This window comes from Octodon degus, unplaced genomic scaffold (genome assembly GCF_000260255.1).
Source record: "Octodon degus isolate 3935 unplaced genomic scaffold, OctDeg1.0 scaffold00034, whole genome shotgun sequence".
NCBI lineage: Eukaryota > Metazoa > Chordata > Mammalia > Rodentia > Octodontidae > Octodon > Octodon degus.
The window spans coordinates 18,078,720-18,085,235 of record NW_004524610.1 but is presented as its reverse complement, the minus strand read 5'-3'; positions in this window follow the sequence as shown (position 1 = coordinate 18,085,235).

Here is a 6,516-nt window from a genome sequence, read left to right as displayed (position 1 = left end):
TGAATATTTAGTGATATTAGAATATCAAAAATTCATACTGAGCACCTGTAATCCCAGCTCTTGGGAGGCTGTAAACAGGCAGATCAGTACTAGTTCTATCTAATAGTGAGACCCTGAACATGCTATAGAGCCTTCCCTAAAAATACAAAAAAAGAAAAAGAAAAAAAAATAAATGCACAGCACCAGGAAATTTTGGAAAGAGGTGAAAGCTATTACAGTATAAGTAAGTCCAGAATAGATAGTAGTTCATTTTTAAAATAGCTAGGGAGAAGGGTACATAAGGTTCAGTGCTGTCTATTTTTGTTTTTGTTATTTATACATTTACACAATGAAAAATTTTTTTTAAAATGTAGCTAAAAATTTAATGCTTTTCCATATTATAAATGTATAGAATGATATTCATATTCTCTTTGTATGTATGTATGTATATATATAATTTATGTTATAAAAATAAACGGGGGAGGATATAAAAATCTACGTAGTAAAAAAGTGCATGTAGTGAAATGCCAAATTATTATTTGAATGTATAGAGCTATTTTCATATACATGTAAATGGAAGAGAGAAAACATACACAAAAATTATTTCTAAACAATAGAATTATAACAATATTTAATGTCATTAAAACTTTCTGTATGCCTCAGTAAAGGAAAGCCCATCAAAATCATGGCAGACATCTCAACATAAACCCACAAGTCAAAAAAAGTCTGGTGTATAGTATTTCAAGACCTGAAAGAAAACAATTTTGAACTCAGGTTGATGTACCCTGAAAAAGTACCTTTCAAAATTAACACAGAAATAAGATACTGCCATGACAAAGAACAACTGAAAAATTTCATGACCACCAAACCAACAATGCAAATGATACTGCAAATCTAGAAAGAGGTAAAACTGACCACTATTCCAAGAAGAATGATGGGAAAAAAACACAAAGCAGGTCAATTGATTACACAGAGGGGAGAAGTAGGGAACCAAAAACAGGAAAATAACATGACAAAGATAAGCTGATACAGATCAGTAATAACCATGTAATAGCCTTAATTCACAAATCAGAAGAAACAGACTGTCAGAGTGGATCAAGAAACAAAATAAGGTGGGGGCCTGCCCCTTAACTCAGTTCTTTAAGTGGCTGCTTCAACAAAGCAGTCAGGCTCAGGTTGCTGTGGTTCGATGCCCACAACTCAAGCCAGCCAAACCTGCCTTAAAGGCATTCGGAGCAAAAAAAAAAAAAAAAAGAAAGAAAGAAAGAAAGAAACAAACAAACAAACAAACAAAATAAGGGGATAGTTGTTTTGCAAAAGGAAAGGGGACCCAGAAATGGAGGGTAAAGAAAAAGTGATTTAAAAAAAAGACTGATAGGAAAAAGTTAATGTTTAATTGCTTGATCAGTCCTGAATGCCTATATCTGATGATCTGGGCAACAAATTTAATGATAACAATATGTAATATAACAACCATTGTTAAGTTTTTGTTCTTGTTTTGAAATTGTGTATCATTTTTCTTGTTCTATGTTGCTTTATTTTTGTCTTTGTTCTTGTTATTTGTTTTTGGCTTTTTCCTTTTTAAAATAAAAATGATCGATAGATGTGATATGCACATGTTGCATCCCCCTCTATAATCATTATATGCTGCACGTATGTACTAATTAAGAAATAAGCCAGGCCTGGTGGTCCACGACTATAATCCCAGCATTCAGGAGGCTGAGGCAGGAAGTTTGCCATGAGTTCAGTGCCAGCCTAGGCTATGTGAAGAAGGCCATGAGATTTGCTATTTATTTCCTGTAGGGTTGGGCAACCCTGTAGGAATAAAATGCAGAACAGGCTTGGAGTGAGGTAGTGGTCGTCTCTAGGTCTTGGGATCCCTTCCCCTTCAAATTTGTCTTTGTTTTTACAGACAGAGTGAACTTGAACTCATGACAATCCTCCTGCCTCATACACCTTTATTTTTTTTATTGTACTTTCAGATTTTATTTACTCTTTCAGGTTCTTATATTAGTGAGACAATGCAATGTTTAAACTTGTGGGTATGATTTATTTGACTTATGAGTATGATCTCTAGTTGTATTCACTTACCTATAAAAGCCTCAAGTGTATCTTTTTTATAGCTGAGTGATATTCCATTGCATAAAAGTAACACATTTTTATTCATTCTTCATTTGATGGGCATTTAGGTTGTTTCCAAGGTTTAGCTACAACAAATTACACTGCTATAAACATGAGTGCACATTTATTGCTGTGGTATATTTTCAGTTCTTTTGGAAAAATGCCTAGCAGGGGAATAGCTGGGTTGAATAGGATCTCCAACCCTGGCTTTTTGAGGACTCTCTTCACTGATTTCCACAGTGGTTATACCAGTCTTCACTCCCACCATCAGTGAAGAGGGGTTCCTTTTCCCCACAGCCCCTCCAGCACTTGTTATTGGTTGACTTCTTGATGATAGCCGTGCTTTTTGAGGAGAGATGGAATTTTAGTGTTTTTCAGTTTGCATTCCTCAAATCACCAATGAAGAACATTTTTCATATATTCATTGCCATTTGTATTTCTTCATCTGAGAAGTGTATATTCATCTCAGATGTCAATTTTTTGATTCAGTCTTTCAATTCTGGGGGCCTGATTTTTTACATTCTTCACCTGTTCTAGATAGAAGTTCTTTGACTGAGGGACACTTGATTAATTTTTTCTTTCTAAATTCATGGGTTTTCATTTTACTGTGCTGGTGATTTCTTTTGATGTGCAAAAACTTTTAAGAAAGATAAGATTCTCGTCAATCTAGAGAAAACATTTCTAAAATTCATCTGGAACCAGAAGAGATCCAGAAAAGCAAAAGCAATCCTGGGCAACAAAAGAAAGGCAGGAAGCATCACAATCCCTGACTTGAAATTATACTACAAAGCTACTGTGACAAAACCAGCATGATACAGCATAAAGAAAGACCTGAGGTCCAGTAGAACAAGTTAGAAGATGCAAACACAATTATACACTCTACCACTTTATTTTTTTTCTGTGTGTGTGGTACCAGGGATTGAACTCAGAGCCACATGCTTTCCAAGCAGGCACTTATGCTGCTGAGCTATACCTCCAGCCCTCACATCATCTTTGACAAAGGGGAAAAACATGTTCACTGGAAGAAACATAGCCTCTTTAATAAATGATGCTGGAAAAACTGACTTTCCATATGCCAAAGACTAAAATTAGACCTATACACTAAAGTCAAAATGGATCAAAGATTTAAATATTAAATTGGAAACACTAAATCTACTGCAGGATAAATCTGTAGAAATCCTGAAGACACAGGATTAGGTAGACAGTTCATGAACAAAAAACAAACTGCAAGGGAAATAGACATTTAAATTTTAATCAAAAATTTCCATTGGTCCTTCTGGCTTCCAGTAAGGGCTGTTTCTAGCCCAAGAGATTTTTGCTTCTGGACTAACTGCTGTGGGTTACCTCTTTGGTCCAAGGTTACTCACAGACCAAATGGCAAATTTGAGGCTGTAGAAGAGATGGAACATGCTTATTTCTTTGCAAAGGTAAATGTTTTTCTCAAATTATGACTACTTTTATGAAACTATCAACTTCAAGAAATGAATAAAATTCTGGAAAATCCTAAGGAGGATAATAGTTTCTTCCTAGTACTCTAGTTTATTGGAATAAGCACCTTCTAAGCAATTCATCCATATTGTATCAGTCAGTGCCTAGTAGAGAAACAGATTTAAAGCAGGATATACAAATATATAGGGCTGGGGAAATGGCTCAATGGAATAAGTGCTTGTCTGGCAAGCACAAGGGCCTGAGTTCAATTCCCAGTTCCACCAAAATTAAAAAAAATAGAAATAAAATTACAAATATATAAAAATTTATAAGACTGGCTTACAAGGCCTCCCCCAAGTCAGGGGTGAGAAGTGCAAAAGGGATATCTGTGAGCCAAAGGATCCAGCTGAAGGTTTGCTGTTCACTCTAGTGCCTCACTTAGGTCTGTATCAGAAGGGTGAAGGGTTTATGTTGGAGGTGAAGAGACAACATCCATGGTGAGGGTAAAGACAGAAATTCCTCTGAAGAAAAGGTGAGCCTTTCCTCTTCCCTTTTTTTTTTTTTTTATCACACTCAGGCAATTTAGAGTTATTCAAATAAAAGCAAAGTCATCAAGTTGGAGTTTCCTTTGACTATTTCTTTATTTTAAATATTGTAATGTACTTAATATCTACAATTCCTCATTTAGCAACCCATTTAAGAACCTTGCCTCAGAAATGGAACTCAGTCATAAAACAAGAAAAGTCTGTACTGTAAAAAGTAAATTAATAATAATGATTTTATGCTCATTTAAATCTTGATATCCTCCAAAGATCAGTAGAAGGGGCAGGGGAGATAGCTCAGTTGAATAAGTGCTTGCCTGGCAAGTGCAATGACCTGAGTTCAATCCCTGGTTCAGTCAAAAATAAATAAATAAAAATAAACCTTTTCAAAGACCTGTAGAAGAATTTCCCTTAATGCACTGGGAAAAAATAATAAAATTAATGATATCTGATATTATGAACACATAGTAGGTTAAGATAAATTGATAAAACTTTTAAATCAGATTTTTATTTGTGGTTGCTATTCCACTGATAATGATTTTATATGTATATTTTACATTTCAAAAACTAACCTTTTTGGGGGCTGGTGAGATGGCTCAGTGGTCTAAAGCACCTACTTAGAACAAGCTTAGCAAAGCACAGGGACCATGGTTCAATCCCCCAGCACCACATGCCAGCCAGCCCTGTCCCCTGGTGGGCTGAGCTGGCCACACACACACACACACACACACACACACACACACACACACAAATAAATAAATAAATTTTTTAAAAAACTAACCTTTTTTTTGGTACTGGGAATCAAACTCAGGACCTTGCCCTTGCTAAGCAGGCACTTATGCCATTGAGTTATATCCTTGACAGCTAACCTCTTTTCTATCCACTATCAATATCTGGGGAAATAAACATCTTTTAAGCCACTGGACAGATTGTCTTAACATCTCAGAAAACCATAATATTTTATTAATTTTATAATAAGATTTTTCCTTAGTGTATTGTTTATGCTTACTATCTTTCAAAAATGAGGTAAAGGGCCTAAATGCTGAGATTATTACAAACATGACACATGGTATTCTATATTTAAGAGACTTAAGCATAAGACTTAGAGGAAATTCTGTTGTAAGATTAGAAGAGAACTGAAATACCTGGAGACAATTTTTACATCTGAGAAAATGCTGCGTACAAGTGAAGGAAGTAAACAAAATCTCCCAAATTTTATTCAACAGAAATCACAAAGAGCTTGGTCCATAATTAAGTAAAATACCCCTCTACTTTAGAAAATAAGAGGAAAGGGATTGGAAAGCTTAATCAATTTAGCACAAAAACCAGAAAGCATTTGTTTATGGATTTAGTAATTGTAATGGTGCTTTTTTGCTCAAACTACTAAATGATTACTCCATATGACAATAATTTGACCTTGACTGGGAGACATACCTGATGATGTTATAATTTTATCTTTCTAGCATCTTTTTTTATGTTTATTGGAAAAGCAGAAGCTCTTAGTCTTAATAGTGATTTTGAACACTTTCTGTTTGTTTGTTTTGTACTGGAAATCAAACTCAGGATCTTGCACTTGCCGGGCAGGCGCTTCAGCTGCTGAGCTAAATCCTCAGCCTGAACATGGAGTTTTGAACTAGATCATCTATGTTCAGGTCCTTGCTTCACTGTTACCTGTGCAACTTCAACCAAGATTCTTACCCACTCTTCACCTGTTTCCTCATTTGTGAAATGCAGGAATAAGAGTATAATAGTTTGCTATCTTGCAATAGTAATAGTATAGCTGTTATAGGAATGATACAGGATCTCCAAATAATATCAAGGAATTATTGAAACTCCCCAAAATAGATGTATGAAATGCTGAGGTGATGTTCCCCAAAACTGAAGAATGAATTCTGAGGAACAAAGAAGGTTAAGAGTAGAAAATATTTGTTGAGGAAAAGACACCTCCTGCCTAAGAGAGACAGGGAGAGACATGAAAAGTGGATTTCCCACGTGCCCATTTTTCAAAGGAAGTTTTATAGAGCAAAATCATGAGGTGGATACAAAGTCATGGAGTGGGCATAAGGTGGGTGTGTTAGTTGATACATTGTGTCAACTTGGCTGAATCAGCTCCGACAGCGTGGGGGCCTCGCCCTGCAGGTGGGAAGGGCCTAGGAATTGAGAAAGGTTTCCTGCCACCCTGCCGACTTCCTGCCACCCTGCTCTGCTTCTGTGGAGAAGTCCAAGTCTTCAGAGGAGCTTGATCTTGGCAGCCGCGCCACTTTGGAGGAGCGCTGATCTTCGCCATGGAGTGCTGGTCTTCGCAGTCAGCGCAGGAGGAAGAGAGAGGCTTGATGGACGATGCAGCTGCTGCTCCTCTTCTGCTCTTCATTGTTTTCTGCCACATGAACTGCTGACGTTTGCCTTGGAGCCAGCGGAATATGGACTGAACCCTCCAGTAACTGTG